This window comes from Sminthopsis crassicaudata, chromosome 1, assembly GCF_048593235.1.
Source record: "Sminthopsis crassicaudata isolate SCR6 chromosome 1, ASM4859323v1, whole genome shotgun sequence".
NCBI lineage: Eukaryota > Metazoa > Chordata > Mammalia > Dasyuromorphia > Dasyuridae > Sminthopsis > Sminthopsis crassicaudata.
Genome location: NC_133617.1, coordinates 51,047,650 through 51,067,791, shown reverse-complemented (window position 1 = coordinate 51,067,791; position 20,142 = coordinate 51,047,650). Strand labels below are relative to the sequence as shown.

Here is a 20,142-nt window from a genome sequence, read left to right as displayed (position 1 = left end):
TTGCTGCTGTGGGTTCAGAATTGAAATAAAATGTGACTTTTATGGACAATTTGCTGATTAACAAAAAGAGACTTATGTAATTGGAGCTTAGGAAGAATCTTCAGCAATAATACACTTTTTATTAACTTGGATATAGCTTCCCTGCTGTTGTGTAGAACATGCTTCATCTGTTCATTAGGAGACAATATCAAATCTGGGAGTAAAACTCCAAACTTTTCTTTTTCTTTTTCTTTTTCTTTTTTTTTTTTAACCTAAGCCATAGGAAGCTACATTAGTGGCCAGAGCCTTATTCCCCAGGTCAATTCTAAAATAATCTAGCCCAGCTTACATAGTAAATTTCTTCTATAATATGACATTAATTCTATGAATTAGTTAGACAGCATTGCCATTTTCTTGTCTCCATGCATCCCAACTTAGAACAACAAACATCTCTATTTAATTCTTTGTTGTTGTTTTTCAAAAATAACAAATATATTAAGTATTCTGTGTCCCAACTCTTCATAAGTAGATGCTTTCAAAAGCTTTCTATGGTTTCCTCAAGTTGATTCACTCAAGAAACTCCTTTTAAAAACTACCTATAGAATAATTCTTATAGCACAAATATTATTCATTAAATGTTTGACAGAATTCATTTAAAAATCTGTATAGATAAGAGTATTTCTTTTTTTTTATCATCCACTTATAACTTATTCAGTTTTTCTTTCTGAAACTGAATTACTTAAATTTTCCATTTTTGTTTTGTTATTTGAATATTTTGTATTTTTTGAAGTAATCATTCATTTCTTTTAAATTTTGATTTGCCAGCATATATAGTAATTTCTGATTATTATTATTATTATTTCTTCTCTGTTCATTGCAAACTCACCTTTTTTTTTTTAATGTGTTTTTAAAATTTGTTGGTTTTTTTTTCTCCCCTTTTTGGATCAAGTTAAATTAAGGTTTTTTTTAGCTTTTAAAAAATGTTCTAGTTTTCTCATTCTGAGATGATTTTCATTTTCCCATTTTATCTATTCCAATTTTTAATATTTCTTCTAATATTTATCTAGGGTTTGTTATTTTGTTAATTTTTCTAGTTTAAAAAAATATATATGCTCAATTCACTAACTCTGTTTTTTCTGCTTGTTAATTTTTCTTCCAGAAATAGTTTTTCTTCTGAGGACTGACTTAATTGTATTCTCCATATGTGGGTATGTTGTCACATTGTTATCATTCTTTTTTCACAGTTTCAGTTGTTTTTATGATTTGTTCTTTGATCACTTATTATTCAGGTTATTGTTACTTAGTCTCCCTTGTGATCTGTATTTTTTAAAAATTGGATTCATTTTTAAATTTGCTATTTTATTTTGTTATAGATATGAGGAATTCAATATTTCTGCCTTTTATATTTTTGTAAATGTTCTGTGTGATGCTAAGAAATATATGTTCATATGAATATAATTGTACATTTCATAATATTCTCATTTAGAAGTCTCTTTAAGTCTTTTGAATATAATTTTTTCAGTTGTCTCTTGTGTTCTACATTTTACTTCTTTATCTTTCTGTTAGATGTATCTAGTTTTGACAAAGGAACATTGAAGTCTCCTACAATTATTGTTACTACTTTTTTCTTTTCACAATCTGGTTTTCTTGTGAATTTGTTATTTGGTGTATATAAATTTAATAATGATATTGTTTCATTGCTAGTATGCATTTAAATATAAAGTAATTTATTTCATCTGACTTAACATTGTAAATTTTTATTTGTTTTGTCTGAGAACATGATTACCTCCCCTACACCATTTCCATCTTTGGGGAAACAGTCTCAAAACTTAGTTCACTTCTGACAGCATAAGTCCTAAATTCATGATGAAATCAGAACTATCAGATAAGTCCTTTTCTTAACTTCTGCTGGCCTGGGATTTTTGAGGTCACTCTTTGTTTCTCAGAGCATGACTACTGGATACTAGAGTATTTTCTTGACCTTTCAAAAGTTTTAAGGTCTCGGAGGCTCCCTCTTGTTCATCTAGATTAAAGAAGAATAAATACAGAGTCCAAGGACTCAGACCCCTTTAAAGGGCTCAGAAGCCTCTTTCTTCAATTGTCTCTTGTCAGATGTTGAAGCTGATAAAATTTTTTAATTTCTCCAGTCAATCAAAGAGCCTTCTCTTTAATATATAATTAACCAACTGGAACCAGTTACAGAATGTCCATTGCATGTTCCCATATTTCTTTGCACCTCTTTCCATCTTATGAAATTTCTCTCAGAAACATGCTTTTTGGCCTCCTCCATGAGGAGACATATCACCTGACATGCTGAACAGGCACCAAATACCACGCTTTACTCTTGTATATGATAAATTATTGGATTAAAAATTATTTTGACATGTATTTACTTATGTGTTTGTTTATTACCAATTAAACATTTGGAAGTACCTGATTAGTTTCAGTACTATACAAAGCTTTGGGGATACAAATAAAAAAAGAAAAGGCAATATCTATTCTCAAAGAGCTTATATTCTTATATATTTGCTTAAATCCAATTCATCTGTATGCTATGGCGTCATGTCTCTGACATCATGGTCCTCTTCAAGAACAAAGGACAAATAATCTAATGGGGGTGGGGGAGTGAAGACCTATAGTCTTCATAGTATTGTGCTTTGTTTTATTGTGTTTTGTAGATAATATATGGGGCTGGTTTTGCTCTTTTTTTTTGTTGTTTTTAAACAAATTAAACAACCCTATGGTAACTCTATCTTAAGCAAGTCTGTGGGACCATTTTTCCAATAACATTTGCTCACTTTGTGTCTCTGTGTCACGTTTTGATAATTCTTACATTATTTCAAGCTTTTCATTTTTATTACATCTTTTATGATGATCTGTGATCAATGATCTTTGATATTTCTACTATAATTGTTTTGGGGTGCCATGAACCATGCTGATGTAAGGTGGTAACCATAATGGATACATTTGTGTGCTCAGATGGTTCCACCAATCTGCCATTCCTCATTTCTCTCCTTTTCCTTGGATCTTTCTATTCCCTGAGACATAGAAATATTGAAGAATATTACATCAACTTAGTTGATAAAGCAGTGGCAGGGTTTGAGAGGATTGATTCCAGTTTTGAAAGAAGTTCTATTATGGGTAAAATACTATCAAACAGCATTGCCTGCTCCAGAGAAATCTTTTGTGAAAGGAGAGTCAATGGATGTGGCGAAATTTATTTTTGTCTTATTTTAAGAAACTAGCCCCAACCTTCAACAACTACCATTCTGATTAGTCAGCATCAAAGCAAGACCCTCCACTAGAAGTTTATCTCTCATTAAAGACTCAGATGATGGTTTGTCAATAAAGCATTTTTAAAAAGTTAATGTATACACAGGGGTCCTTTTTAAGACAATACTATTTTCTTTTTTTATTAAAGCTTTTTATTTTCAAAACATATGCATGGATAATTTGTCAACATTGACCCTTGCATAGCTTTGTGTTCTGAATTTTCCTCTCCTCCCCACTCCCTCCCCTAGATGGAAAGCAATTCAATATATGTTAAAATATATGTTAAATCCAATATGTATAAAGATATTTATACAATTATCTTGATGCACAAGAAAAATCAAATCAGAAAAGAACAAAACTGAATAAGAAAATAAAATGCAACCTCCAGGGAGACAGGCTGCAGGGATGAAGGATAATTCCAGTGTATACAAGGTACCATTATGTCACAAAGAAATTATTTTAACCTTAAATCCTTGTATGGGGCAATTGTTTTTTTAAAAAGTGACAATACATGCCATTAAGGATTCTATAATCTAATGCATTAAATGAATAAATGAATGAAAGAAGAAATAATAAAAATAAATAAAATGCAAGTGAAAAACAATAAAAAGAGTGAAAATGTTATGTTGTGATCCATCCTCAGTTCCCACAATCCTCTCTCTGGGTGTAAATGGCTCTCTTCATCACAAGATCATTGAAACTGGCTTCAATCATCTCATTGTTGGAAAGAGCCATGTCAGATTTGATCATTGTATAATATTGATGTTGCCGACACAATACTATTATATACTTAATAGAGTACAGTATAGTATAAACTTAGCTTTTATATGTACTAGGAAACCAAAGTGACTTACTTTATTGTGATATTTGTTTTATTGTGGTGGTCTGGAATTGAACCCACAATATCTTTGAAGTATACCTGTTCTCAAAAGGAAACTGAAAGGGAGGAGGAGTTCCAGAGGGTACTTGACCCAGGGGACATGATGAAGATGATGATGGAATAGAAATCAAACAGAGTAGCTGGTATTTTGAGCTCTTATAAAGGGAGGATATGGGAGGTTTTCCTCTGTCCTTCAACTCTCTAAACAGAGGGGCAGAAAGAAAGCAACTGAAGGTACTAAAGAGGAACAAAACTGAAGCAACATCCAAGATGATGAATTTCCTGGTAATGAGATTATCTGATGATTAATTTATCATGGATGGGTAAGATGAAGATGATGTGAGCAGAGGGGATGGTGACAAATGAATCAGTTTAATTGGGGAATTTAATCAATCAACACTTAAGGTTTCCTTGTCAGTCAACATGCGTTTATTTACACTTACATGTCATTATTTTTACAATTATATTTGTATATATACATGCATTTATATATAGTTATATTTTTATCTAGGGATACAAAGCAAGGTAAAAACCAAACCAAAATCAATCAAAAATCAGTCCCTGTCTTCAAGGATTGTACATTCTAATCAGACAACAATTAGTGCATTACATATGTGTGTGTGTATGTGTGTGTGTGTGTGTGTATGTTAACTGTATAAATGGAAGACACTCTCAGAATAAAAGGATGGTGGTAGGGTGGTGGTAGGTATAAATGAGGCATTAGGAAGGGCCTTTTGGAAGACTTGGGATTTGGGCTGAGTCTTGAAGGAAGCTAGGAAAGTTAGGAAACACAGGTGAGGAGGAAGAGAGCTCCAGTCATGAGGGACAACCAGTATGAAGATGGAGTTGGGAGATGAAATATTGTATATGTGGTAAAGCATGTAGCCAATATGATTGCATTGGAGTGTACATGATTAGGAAAATAATATAAGAAGACTGGACAGGTAAATTGGGACTAGATCTTGAAGGATTTTAAATGTCAAACAGAGGAGTTTAAGTTTGATTCTAGAATTGGGATAATCAGGTATTTCTTGCAGAATTGCTATAGATAAACCTATACCTTAGAAAAGGCATCTGGTACCCATGATGAAGATGGTCTAGAGAACAGGAACAGAATTGAGGTGGGGAGATCAATTTGAAAGGTATTATAATAGACAGACAAAAGGTAATGAGTAACTGAATTAAGGGATCAATTGTGACTTGAGGAGATGGTAAAGCATACTTCTTGCCTGATGGCAGAAAACTGTCATACTATAAGTTATAAGGATGGGGCTTACAGTGTGTTGTTTTGCTTTTCATTATTATATTTACTTATTTATTACAAGGAGAGATTCTACTGGAAATGAAGATGAATTGTTGGAAAATGATCCTGTTGTATAAAAAAGGAAAATAATAAAAACATTTAAAAGGAGGAGAATCAAAAGAAAGAAAATGGAGGCTATCTATTTTCTTGCCCATTCCAAAGCTTAAAGTACTGCTGGTTCTGCCATTTACTATTTGTATGACAGTAGGCAGATTACTTCACTTTTCTGTGACTCAATTTCCTAAACTGTACAATGAAAAGATTGGATTAGATGACCTCTAAAATATTCCTTCCAGTCTTCTATGAGCTGTTGTATTCAAATTATCTTCATCATTCCCTGCTTTATCCTTTTCTCTAGTTTGATAAAAAGATGGATCTTCTTATGAAGACTAATGGCTCCACTTATCATCTTAATCATATTCCCTATTCTTTCCTCTGAAAGTTTTCCCCTCAATCATTTATTTTCAGTCTTATCCACTAATTCCTTCTCCTACAAACATGTCTAGGTCTTCCTAACCCTTAAAAAAAATCTTTATTTGATTCTGCCAAACTCTGAAAAAAGGGTGAGTTACACATTTCCTCACCTCCTATTACTAGCATCTTATAATCCCTTTACAATCTGGCTTCTGATTCTGTCACTTGATTAGAATGACTGCCTTCACGACTGCCATCAGTCTTTTAACTGCTATTCTGGTGAGCTCTTCTCATTCCTTATTCTTGACTTCCCCGTGCTTTTGCCTGACGGTATCTGGGTCTTCTCACTTCCTTTGCTTCTATGGCACAGTTATGCTTTTGGAATGCTGAGATCAGTTCAAATTTATTCAAGAAAGCCAATTATTATGAAATAGCAGAGGAGACTGAGAAGCTGTGGTCCTACAAGTAGGAGAAGAGCCATACTTGTAGGACCACAACTTCTCAGTCTCCTCTGCTATTTCATTATCCCTTTTCCCTTTAACTGTGGGTCTGTTCTGAGAGCTTTTCTATCTATGTAGATTCCCTCCCTTAGTGACTTTATCAGACTCCATAAATTCAATCTGACGGTCAAATTTATGTCTCTAGCCCTAATCTCTCTTAATCTCTTGCAAACTCATCAAATTCAGCATGTTCGAAACAGACCTCATTAAGTTTTCCCCAAAACCTATCCCTCTTCTAAAACTTCCCATTTCTTTTGATAGTATCACCATCTATCCAGTCACCCCAGATCTGCAAACCTGGAATAATCTTTGACTTTTTTTGCACTTAATAGTGTTTTTTCCAATTATATGTAAAGATAGTTTTCAATATTCATTTTTGTAAGATTATGAGTTCCAAATTTTTCTCCTCTTTCCCTTCATTACCTCTGTCTTTCTTAAGACAGCAAGCAATTCAATATAGGCTATATATGTACAACTATGTTAAACATATTTCTATATTAGTCATCTTGTGGAAGAAGAATCAGAACAAAAAAATGAAAAATCATGAAAAAGACCCCAAAATTTAAAAAGTGAAAATAGCATGCTTCAATCTGGATTCATACTTCTTTCTCTGGCTATGAATGGCATTTTCCATGAGATTTTTTTTGGAATGGTCTGAAATCATCATATTGCCAAGGAGAGCTAAGTCTATCAAAGTTGATCATCGCACAATGTTGCTGTTACTGTGTACAATGTTTTCAAATCATATAAGTTTTTCTAGTATTTTTTTCCTGAAATATACCTCCTCATCATTTTTGTAGTACAATGTTATTCCATCACAATCCTATACCACAACTTGCTCAGCTTTTCCTTAATTGATGGGTATCCCCTCAGTTTCCAATTCTTGGCCACCACAAAAAGAGATGTTACCAATATTTTTGTATATGTGGGTCCTTTCACCGTTTTCATTATCTCTTTGGGATATAGATCTAATAGTGGTATTGCTGCATCAAAGGGGATGCACAGTTTTATAGTCCTTTGAACATAGCTCCAAATTACTCTCCAGGATGGTTGGATCAATTCATAATTCCACCAACAATGCATTATAATGTCCCAGTTTTCCCACGTTCTCTCCAACATTTATGATTTTCCTTTTCTGTCATATTAGCCAAACTGAAAGGTATGAGGTTGTGCTTTAAAGTTATTTTAATTTTAATTTCTCTAATAAATATTGATTTAGAACATTTTTTTTTTCATTTGATTTTAGATAACTTTAATTTCTTCATTTGAAAACCGCCTGTTCATATCCTTTGATTATTTGTCAATTGGGGAAAATCCTTACCTTTTGACTTTCCCTGTTATTGCCCCATTCCTGTTATATAATTCTTTCAATTTTACCTGTAACCCAGTTCTCATATCCATTTCATTCTCTCCAATTACATAAGCCTTTAATGCAGGGCAAATTCTTATCACTTCTTACATGGACTGCTATAATTTCTTTCTAATTTGTCTCCCTACTTCCACTCTTCCCTCACTAATCTATTCTTCACATTATTGTCAAATTAATATTCCTAAAGCACAAGTATGACCATGTCACTGCCTACTCAAAAAATATTTAACAACTCTCATTTTCTCTAGAACAGAATACAGAAATCTTTTTTTCTCTATATTTATTTTTTATTATAGTTTTTTTTATATCCAATATGCATGGGTAATTTTTCAACACTGACTTGTTATGGGCCAGAACTTGAAAAAAAGGTGCTAAGTCACTGGAATTGATAGAGACAATGATTATGTACTTAGTACTTATTAGAGTTCACACCTTTAAGAGAGCATATATAAGGAGGAGCTCCCACAAGCCACCTCTCTCGGAGGCAGAGTCAGATTCACTCCATATTCCACCTTTGTGCTGGATGGAGCCTTTGGATTCAGAAGGAGCTAGAGGCAGAAGCTGGAAGAGACAAAGGACTTGTGGCAAGAGCTCTCGGAACCAAGGAGAGAGAGAGAGGTCTCTAAAAAAGCTAACTGGGCCCCAGGAAAAGATTCAAAACTTTGAAGGAGAAAATAAAGGATTTGGACTTTAACTCCTGGCTGCATTTGAGGTGATTATTGAACTGAACTGAAACTAAGGCTCCCTCCAGAAGCTCCCCAAGAAACCTGCTCTCAGAGAACATTATATTTTAGAGAAGAAAATTACACTGATCCTTGCAAAAACTTCTGTTCCAATTTTTCCCCTCCTTCCCTCCACCCCCTCCCCTGGATGGCAAGTAGTCCCATACATGTTAAACATGTTAAAGTATATGTTAAATACAATATATATATATATATATATATATATATATATATATATATATATATACAGTTATCTTGCTACACAAGAAAACTCAGATTTAGAAAGAAGGTAAAAATAACTTGGGAAGAAAAACAAAATGCAAGCAAGCAATAACAGAGTGTAAATGCTATGTTGTGGTTCACAGTCATTTCCCAGTGTTCTTTCTCTGGGTGTATCTGGTTCTGTTCATTACTGATCAATTGGAACCGATTTGGATCCTCTCATTGTTGAAGAGGCCACGGCCATCAGAATTGATCATCATATAGTATTATTGTCGAAGTGTATAATGATCTCCTGTTTCTGCTCATTTCACTCAGCATCCATTCATGTAAGTCTCTCCAAGCCTCTCTGTAGAGAATACAGAAATCTTTATAATTTTATTATCTCTCTCCTTTCCCTTTCTAGGCTTATTACATCCTACTTTCTTTCACATGTTTTGCATCCCTAATGAAGACTAGAGCTTCTAGCTGACAAAGATTGATCTTCCTCCTCTATTCCATTTCCAATTATTCATTTATCAATCTTCTTTTCTCTATTTTTCTCTGTTTTATAAGGTCTTATTTTAAATAAAGCTTTTTATTTTCAAAACATATGCACAGATAATTTTTCAACATTAACCTTGCGAAACCTTGTGTTCCAATTTTTCTCACTTCCTCCCTCTAAATAGCAAATAATCCAATATACGTTAAACATGATAAAATACATGTTAAATCTAATATACATATACATATTTATACAATTATCTTGCTACACAAGAAAAATCAAATCAAGGGGTAGTTAGGTGGTGAAGTGGATAGAGCACCTGCCCTGAATTCAGGAGGACCTGGTCTCAGACACTTAACCAAGTCATAGCTATGTGACCCTGGGCAAGTCACTTAACCCCAATTGCCTCAGCAAAAAAAAAAAAAAAAAAAAAAGTAAAATCAGATCAAAAAGGAAAAAATGAGAAAGAAAATAAAATGCAAGCAAACAACAGCAAAAAGAGTGAAAATGCTATATTGTGAACCACACTCATTTCCCACGGTCCTCTCTTTGGGTGTGGGGATGGCTCTCTTCATCACAAGATCATTGAAACTGGTCTGAATCATCTCCTTGGTGAAAAGAGCCAACTAGAGGTTGTTGTTTTTTTTCTTTTTCTTTTTTTTTTTTTTCTGAGGCAATTGGGGTTAAGTGACTTGCCCAGGGTCACACAGCTAGAAAGTGTTAAGTGCCTGAGGCCAGATTTGAACTTGGGTCCCTTCTGACTTCTGGGCTGGTGCTCTATCCAATGTACCACCTAGTTGCCTTGTCTTATTTTTTTATTCTGTGACTTATCATTTCTTTTATTTGCACAAAAGAGTGAATGATCATGCTTTACCTGAGGAAAAAAATAATTAGGGTTTAAACATGATCTTCTATATTGAAGCATCTTTTTTGAAGGTTTGGGATTAGTCCCATAAGCTTTTGTACTGGCAACTTTGGGTTTGCCTTGGAATCACTGATGACCTTAGAGTTAGACATGATAACCTTGGCTTTAGACTTGGTGACCTTGGTGACCTTAATGTTAGACTTGGCGACTCTGGGTTCAGTAGTAAACTTCAATTTAGTAGATTTGGGCCAGTGGGTTTTTTTTTTTAATTAATAATTTTTTATTATATATATATTTATTTATAATATTATCCCTTGTATTCATTTTTCCAAATTATCCCCCCCTCCCTCTAGTCCCTCCCCCCGATGACAGGCAATCCCATACATTTTACATGTGTTATAATATAGTCTAGATACAATACATGTGTGTGAATATCATTTTCTTGTTGCACAATAAACTTTAGATTCCGAAGGTACATGTAACCTGGGCAGACAGATATTAGTGCTAACAATTTACATTCACTTCCCAGTGTTTCTTCTCTGGGTGTAGCTACCTCTGTCCATCATTGATCAACTGGGAGTGAGTTGGTTTTTCTTTATGTTGAAGATTTCCACTTCCATCAGAATACATCCTCATACAGTATTGTTGTTGAAGTGTACAGTGATCTCCTGGTTCTGCTCGTTTCACTCAGCATCAGTTGATGTAAGTCTCTCCAGGCCTCTCTGTATTCCTCCTGCTGGTCATTTCTTACAGAGCAATAATATTCCATAACCTTCATATACCATAATTGACCCAACCATTCTCCAACTGATGGGCATCCATTCATCTTCCAGTTTCTAGCCACTACAAAAAGAGCTGCCACAAACATTTTGGCACATACAGGTCTCTTTCCGCTCTTTAGTATTTCTTTGGGATATAAGCGGGCCAGTGGGTTTGATAACCTTAGACTCAGGGTTTCTGGCAAACTTAAGAATGATCTTAGGGCCTTGGTGGGGATTTTGAAGCTAGCATATCTGGTGAGAGCCTTTGGCCCTTGGTGATTGGATTTAAGGAGCATGTACATGGGGAGACCTTGGTACTAAGGCCTTGAATGACCCCTGCATAGAGGTTGATGGGTTTGGAATTGTTGGACGGCATGATAAAAATTTATGAATTTTAGCAAAGTGAAAGTTTTTCAGAAATTAAAGATCTTGTACAGACTCCTATCTCTGTGACCCGTTTTTACTGAGGCCATTTTTATGCCATCTGTGCAATTGATTGTAGGTGCTATAGTTCTTAGATTTGTCCATCTGTCCACTGGAAGACATTGAAAGTGATAGGGGAAGCTCTAGGGCTCTCTGTGGTCCCTCACTCCTAGAAATATCCATTCATGAACAAAATAATGGGGTAAGAATGGCATAGCTTATCTAGAGTTATGTGGCTCAGCAGTGGCCATTATCACTCTCTTCTCCTAAGAAGAACATATCTGGATTTTTTAATTGAAATCTCCTCCCCACTCCCTCCTTCCACTTTTGCTGATCATCCTTAGATCCACTCCTCTCCAGGAATGGGCCACAGTCCTAGGATGCATGACCCTTTCTTGGAAAAATCATATTCTAATATACCCATTTCTTCCCTGCCCCCCTTTCCCAGGAAAGCTGTTTGTTGCCCCCTCCATCCTGAGAACATATTTCAATGACACCCCATTATTTTCTCTTCTAAGGCAACTTCCACTTCGCTCTACCCCAGGCTCTCCTCTCCACTACTTTTTTTCTATTCTACAGCACCCCGTCCTGATCAAAAGAACACAAAGATTATTATGACTTCTCTGCTTACCCCATGCTGGGTGGAAGGATGTCTCTGTCCCCAGCCTTTCCTTGTATTCCCTCATCCACAGAGGCATGCTTCCTCTGTGTTACAACCCCAAATGATTCACCGATAAGAGAATGCTGGTTTTAGTTGTCAGAATATCAGAATTCTTCCTTCTTTCCTTCTAATTCTTTAAAGTTATTTTAAAATCTTTAATAATGATAGTGCTTGAATAGCACTTTAATGCTTTCAAAGTGCTTCACAAATATCTCATTTGATCCTGGGAGATAGGTTTTATTATTATTTCCATTTTACAAATGGGGAAACTGAAGCAGAAAGAAGTTAAATTCCTTTAAGCCCTTTGGGATATAGATATAGTTGTGGTATTACTGTTTCAAAAGGTTACACACAATTTAATAGCCCTTTAGGCATAGTTCCAAATTGTTCTCCAGATTGATTGTATCAGTTTACAACTCCACTAATAGCATATATGTCCCAATTTTCCCACATTCCTCCCCACACATACATATGCTTCTCCTTTTCTGTCATATTAACTAAATTGATAGATGTGAATTGATATCTTAGAGTTATTTTAATTTTCACTTTTCCAATCAGTAATGATTCAGAGCATTTTTTCATGTGACTATTGATAACTTTAATTTCTTCTTCAGAGAACTGCCTGTCTGACTGTTTATCAGCTCTTATTTTCATAAATTTTGCCTTATTTATTGTTGAATTGTCATTTTTGACTCAATTTCTATCCTAATTTTGACTTCTAAAAATTTTATTTCTTCTTTGAATCATTTCAGAGTTTGTTATTGTTGTCTCACTTTTTCTGGTAATTTAGAAAAATTTAATATCTTGATCTCTCTAAATTTTTTAAAAAATAATACTCATTCACTGAATTGTGATCTTTTGTAGAATGCTTGCTCATTTTTTCTTGTTTCTTCATGAGTCATACTGTTGGGTTTATCTGTTTGGGAGCTGGGCTCATTCCCAGCCTTTCTTTCTTGTTATTTTATTTTTCAGCCTTTTTTCTTCTGAACTTGGCAAGCTGCATCAGACTTCTTTCTGTAGTTTTTTCACTGTTTTCCTTTTCTCTTTCATGAAATACTCATTTTATCTTGTTTCAAGCCCTATGACTGAGAGATCTCAGCCTCAAATTAGGAGATACGGGGGTTTGCCTGGATTTATATCATGTGTACAATTCATGGGGAGTTTGCTGAAGCCCTACTTATAGCCCTATTTCCCTCACAAATGGAATCCTCATCTCTTCTTGCTGATTTTGTACTTCTAGGTACATTATTATTGTGTATACTTTCCATCATATGTCTGGTAGGATCCATGTTTTCTATCTGTTTTGGAATATGGGCATTCAGATGGAGTCATTGATATGAAGAGAAAGAATAAAGTTCACTTCATCTGGAACTACAGACACAAGCCTATTGGGTGATAAATATTGCATGCAAGCCAGAATAAACATGATTCATGTTAGTGGGTCTTTGTGTGATTCAAACATCCCCTGATATTTCAGAAAATTTATATTGTGTATATCCTCATTCTTCTTCCTAGAAAATGTTTTTGTTTCTATAGATTTGGTACTTTTCTTGTTATTTGAGGTTTGGAGATAAAGAAGTACACATATGATACCATCTTGCTGATAATTTGTATGCTCCCCAATCATTTTTTACATGAGCAAGATCTTGTCTAGCCACACCTTTCTTATCTTTTACTTGTGTGTTTGATTTCTTGTATCCAAGGGCAGCTAGGCAGCAGAGTAGATGGAGCACTGGGCTTGGAATCATGAAAACTCATCTTCCTGAGTTCAAATCTAGCACTAGTGTTTGACTCCAGCTAAGTCACTTAATTTTGTTTGCCTCAGTTTCTTCATCTGTAAAAATGAGTTGGAGAAGGAAATGGCTGAGACTGAATTTATAATCATTTTGAACCAACACATAAAAAAAGTTTACTTTTTTTCCTCTCATTGTTTTTCCCTTTTGTTCTGAGTTTTTTCCCAATATGATTCATAAAGAAGTGTGTATTAAAAATTAATATAGGGACAGCTAAGTAGCACAGTGGATGAGTACCAGTCCTGAAGTCAGGAGGACCTGAGTTCAAATCTGGCCTTAGACACTTAACTTTTTCTGGCTGTGTGATCCTGGGCAAGTCACTTAACCCCAATTGCCTCAGCAAAAAATAAATAAATAAATAAAATAAAATAAAATAAAATCAATGTGTATGTTTAATCAGAAAAAAATAAAACAATTTAAGAGAAAAAGAAACTAAAACAAAAATAAAGAACAGAAGGAAATGGCAAATCACTCCAGTATCTTTTCCAAGGAAACCCTAAATAGGGTCACAAAGAATTGGACAGAACTGAACAACAACAATATCCATGTAGAAGACTTTATATTTATTCCTATTGAATATTATCGTATTTGATTTATCCCAATATTTTGACTCTATCATCCAATATATTAACTATCTTTCTTAGCTCTGTATCATCTGAAACATGTTGAGATTTTTAAAAATCATGTCTTTTATATCTTAAGTCATTCAAAAAAATATTGAACAGCTCAGGCTCAAGTATTAATATGGAGTATTAGAGCAGGGCTTCTTAAACATTTTCCACTTGGGATCCTTTTTCGTCCGAGAAATTTTTACACAACCCCAGCTAGATAGGTATATAAAACATGAGTCTAGAGAATATAAATAGATATGTAAAATATTAAGTCAAAGTAAATATTTACTGATAATAAAAATCATATGACATCCATATTCAGTTACATGACCTCATATCAGGTCATGAACCACAGTTTAAGAAACTTTGATTAGAAATCTCTCTCTGAGTTGACAAACTGAGCTATGTGGTTCAATGGATAGAGCTCTGGACCTGAAAAATCAGGAAAAATGGAGTTCAAATCCAGCCTCAGACACTGGTTGTATGGTCCTCAGCCAGTCACCTAACTATTGCTTGCCTTAATTCACTGTGGAAGGAAATGGCAGAAGCACTCCAATATCTTTGCCAAAAATACTATGGACAATATAGGCATCCTATAATCCATAGGGTCACAAAAAATTGAACATGACTTAATGATTGAACAACAACTAGGAGGTGACATTAATGTCTGCTTTCCAAATCAACCAATTCCAAATTCACTTCACTCCTCGCCTATGGCTCACATTTTTCTTTTTTGCTCACAAGGAGAGTAGGAGAGTCTTGCCTAAACTTGTATGGACTGATGCAAAGCAAAGTTAAAAGAACCAGGAAAACAAGACTCCCGCTACAATGTAAATAGAAAGAATGGGAACAGCAAAAAATGAATTTAAAACATTGTTTTATGACAAATCTCAATTCCAAAAAGAAACTGGAAAATATAGCTCCCTTCCTTCTTTGAAGACATAGGAGATCTTTTCCAAATGTGTATAATGTTATCTTTGCTGTCATACATGGAAGGATCATATGGGTATTAGTTGACTGGTTAGCTGGTAGATCCTTCTAATTCTCCTGTATGTGAATAGCTTTATGATAGCTGCATTGAGCCTAGAAACAATAAGGAGCTTCTTGAAGGAGACCTGTGGCACTCAAAAGAATTTGGCCCAAACCATGAAAGTGGGAAAACTAAATGAACAAAGAATGCCTATTGTCCAGATTATGGTATGCAATTAGATAGCCTGTCTATCAGAATATATCTCCGGGGACAAACAAGAAAAATGTTTTATGACAAATCTCAATTAGGCCGTCCCAGAATCAAACAAAGGAAGGAAAAACCAGATGGATTGCCTTGAGAAATTGTAAAATGTAATGAATGACCCCAGGCTTCTCTGAAAACAGACTGTTCAAAAAAAAACAGATCAAACAAAAAACAAGTTCCAGTAGGCTTACCTATGTTTTCAGATAGCTACAAGTGATAAAATAATACTTCCCCCAGGGAACTAGATATGAGTATTACCCAAAGGGCAATGAAGAGGTACATGGTAGCTGTGAATTAGCTGCCACATGTTGCATGTAAAGAACTTTGAAGAAGAGCTGGAGGGAAGGAAATGAACCAGTGAAACATAGGGGGAAAAATAAGATGGATCACTTTAAAATCAAGAATGCCATGCATGAGGTAATGAGCCTTCCTTAGCAAATGCATGTGTCTAAGTTCATATTAAATTTACCAAGGTACTAATAAAAACTGTCTTGTTCCTGCTCCTTTTTGCACTTATGCACTTCTTTTGTGTCCTGTATAATTTTTGTTTTACTTATTTACCTTGGTAAATTTAATATGAACTGTGCCACCCAGCTGCCCCTAAAAAGTTGGCTTTGATGTTTAAAACCACAGATTTTTCTAAAAATCAGATCTAACAATGCAGTTTCTCCCCTAGCAGAAGTCTTCAAACAAAACGGTTCTAAGGACATCCTGGGTTCTAAGGGCCCTCCCAGCTTTGACACCCTGGGTTCTAAGGGCCCTCCCAGCTCTGACACCCTGGGTTCTAAGGGCCCTCCCAACTCTGACATCCTGGGTTCTAATGGCCCTTGCAGGTATGACATTCCTGTTCTAAAAATTCTCCTAGCTTTTACCTTCTCTACTCTAAGGAGTCAGTTTGTCACAGATGATGGAAGGAAAGGACAATAACAATATTAATCTCCAGTGATCTCTTTACAAAGTATGACCACTTCTCTCTGAGTTTAAAAGGCTAACATGATTGACTCCCCTAAAAATTGTCCATTCCCCTCAGAGTTTTAAATAGTGAAACCCTGAAGGCAATTGGTATATTTTGAAAGTTTAGGGCATAACTTACTGCATGGAGTTAGAAGGTCAATAGGTATTACACATTACACATATTTTTGGACTTTTTCAATGCATTGATCATTTTTCTGGGTTTTTTCCCTCTTTAAAAATGCTGTTATATGGGATAGCTTCTAGGAAGATAAAGGATACAGGAGTTAGCTATGATGATATAAACAAAATGACATGGCAAAATTTACTTAAGAAAAATAGAAAGTTTGGGGCAGTTAAGAGCGAGAGCCTCTTAGAGGAAAGAATCCAACTTTTCATATTTTTGGGGAAAAGGAAGAAATTTTTCTCTCCTCTTCCACATTGATCATAGCTTTTAACAGAACTTATAGCATAAGCTCTTTTCATAGTGGCTAGAAACTGGAAGATAAATGGATGTCCATCAATTGGAGAATGGTTGGGTCAATTATGGTATATGAATGTTATGGAATATTATTGCTCTGTAAGAAATGACCAGCAGGAGGAATACAGAGAGGCCTGGAGAGACTTAAATCAACTGATGCTGAGTGAAATGAGCAGAACCAGAAGATCACTATACACTTCAACAATGATACTGTATGAAGATGTATTCTGATGGAAGTGGAAATCTTCAACATAAAGAAGAGCCAACTCACTTCCAGCTGATCAATGATGGACAGAAACAACTACACCCAGAGAAGGAACACTGGGAAGTGAATGTAAATTGTTAGCACTACTGTCTTTCTACCCAGGTTACTTATACCTTCGGAATCTAATACTTAATGTGCAACAAGAAAATTGGATTTACACACATATATTGTATCTAGGATATACTGTAACACATTTAACATGTATGGGATTGCCTGTCAACTAGGGGAGGGAGTAGAGGGAGAGAGGGGAAAATTTGGAAAAATGAATACAAGGGATAATGTTATAAAAAAATTACTCATGCATATATACTGTCAAAAAATTTATAATTATAAAATTAATTTTAAAAAAAGAATTTATAGCATAGTGGGAAACATCCCAATCAATAATTGGAGACATGTTTTCCAAGCAGACAAGGATATAGAAAAACAGTTACTAGAATCTAGAAACACCTTCAAAGAGTGGAACTTCAAAGAGACTCATCTGTGTAATCAAGAAAGATCAATTGAGCCACGGAGAAGTTCTTTTCCTTTATAAATCAGACCAGTTTCTTTGGGAGAGAGCTTGCAGGGTTACCTCTTTATGTCCTGATATCAGGAATTTTTCTGTGCACAGTAGTAAAATTTTCTCATTCTTAAAGTACTAATAATTCACTAGTGATTGATTATTCACTAGCCTAGTAATTCACGTGACTATGGGTAGTGCTATATCTCTTGCAAGCCACCAGGTGGTGATCTAAGCTCAAGCTTCTGCAATTCATTTCCATTGTATGTGAGCAAGGACAATCAAATATTCACTCTCCCTTTTTTTTTTCCTCTTAATTTCTCCCCCACCCCTCAGTTTCTATGTTTAAAGCCTAGGCATATAGCTCAAAACTGCATTAAGCTTTTTGAGACACGCTATATGTTTTCATAATTTATATAAAGATATGCCCCATTTGGGACAGCTAGTTGGTGAAGTGGATAGAGTACAAGATCTGTAGTCAAGAATTCCTGAGTTCAAATTCTGCCTCAGACATTTGCTAGCTGTATGACCCTGGGCAAGTCACTTAACCCAGTTTGCCTCAGTTACCTCATCTGTAAAATTATCTAGAGAATAGCTGTCACTTTGCCAAGGAAACCTCAAAAGGGATCATAGAGTTGGATAAGACTGAAAACAACAAAATTGCCCTATTTAAACTAGCAAATTTGGAGTATCTTAAGAAGTAAGAACAGAAAATTTGAGATGTAAGGATGAGATTCAGGTATAGTTAAGTCATTCTTCATCTGATAAAGGTTATGAGGTTTTGAGTAAATATTTGTACATTTACATCATTTGCAGAGACAATGAACTTGCTCCCAGGACATAGTTGCCTCCATCTTTCCCCAGGCACTCATTCATATAGATCATTTGCACAGAAACTTGGAATTAAAAAAAAATTAGAAAACATGGAACTGCAGAGCTCTTTCATGATTGTTTGGCAAACTGTCATTGCCTGGTTATGACTTAGCCTACAGAGGCAAAGATTTAGGAAATGTACTGGTAGATCACCATAAGTTAGGATGAGGTCCCTCACTGAAGGGAGCTAACCCTGAAGTGAAAGTAATTGAGAGGAAAGCTTGAACCTTTGCTTTCTCCATTAGTTATCACTCTAATATCTCTGCTTTCTGTGTATTTTTGGTGCTCAAAGACAGATGCAGGATGAAAACCATAGCATCTTCTGACGGGAATTATCCTTGGGAGTCAGTGAGGAGCCTCTGAAAAATTTTTGGGCATGGGAATGACATGGTCAGATTTATGCGTTCAGATTATTATCTCACTTGTGTGATGGATGGATTAGAGAAAGATCATTGAAGTATAGGATTTATAATTGGAAGGGATCCTAGAGGCTATCTAGTCTGACCCCTCATTTCACTAAAGCTCAGAGTGACTGGATCAAGGTCACATAAATAGCAAATGACAGATCAAGGAAGGATTGAGGTCAGGAGGAGAGATCAGCTAGGAGATTATTATTAAACAACATGGCAGACTAGACATTTTCTCCAGTCCCTACTACCTCTCCAACCTCTCCAAAACAGAAATGATAAACCAAAGATAAAGCAACTTCAGCGGTTTCCATTATTTTTAGGATCAAGAATTCAAAAGAATGTTAAAAAATACCCCAGACTCAAGAACTGATATTCACTAACCCTGAGGTTACTTAGCATCCCTGCCTCACCTCCCGTGCAGTAAGTATTAGAAGGCTAAAGTACACGACACACTATACTATGCTCCCCACTAGGGTGAAAGTCTCTTTGGGTTTCAGCATCCAGTTTGGCCACTGCCTTTAAAGAGCAAACGACTGCTAGGAGCTGAAACCTGGAAGTACCAACACCAATGCCAGGCAAAAACAGCCACTGCCAAGAGCAGCCTTTGCTAATGCCAGGAAAGGCAGGCTCTGAACTCCTGGTGCTGGTCCAGAGAACCCAAGAACAGACGGACAGTACAGGACACTGTGCACAAGGAACTATACAGCACTCTACCAACCATGATGGAAGAACACAGCATCTAGCTAGGACCAGTGACCCAAAAGTCACTTGGGCAGAGATCTAGGCTGGTGAACAATAAATTGCTCAGTGTGAAAGGAGACTGAGATACTCTGAGATCTAATCCTCAAGGAAACCACAATCAAAGGAGAGAGATTCAGAAGTAAATGATAAGGAAAATAAGCTCTGTGTGTGTGTGTGTGGGGGTGGATATATGTAGTACTAAAGATTTTAGGAAGAACTATTTTTAAAACAAACAGATAAATCAACAGAAAAAACAGAATCAACAATTAAACAAACAGAAAAAAATCAACAGTTAAAGCAGAAGAAATATGGCCTTTAGAGCTGGTAAATGAAATGAATACGTATGTATGAATACGTATTGTAAAATGAAGGGAAAATGATCCAACACTTGAGAAAGAGGACCCAGTGGGATTTGAGGAGAACATGGA

General features: G+C 35.3%; 1 long non-coding RNA gene across 1 annotated transcript in view; it reads left to right on the top strand.

Annotated features, from left to right (window-relative positions):
- Positions 1-20,142, top strand: part of LOC141562562 (uncharacterized) — a 41,915-nt gene that overhangs the window by 3,720 nt on the left and 18,053 nt on the right. Inside the window, exon 2 of the long non-coding RNA XR_012488207.1 lies at positions 1,139-1,187. This is a non-coding gene — a long non-coding RNA (uncharacterized LOC141562562). The remainder of the gene's footprint in view (positions 1-1,138; positions 1,188-20,142) is intronic.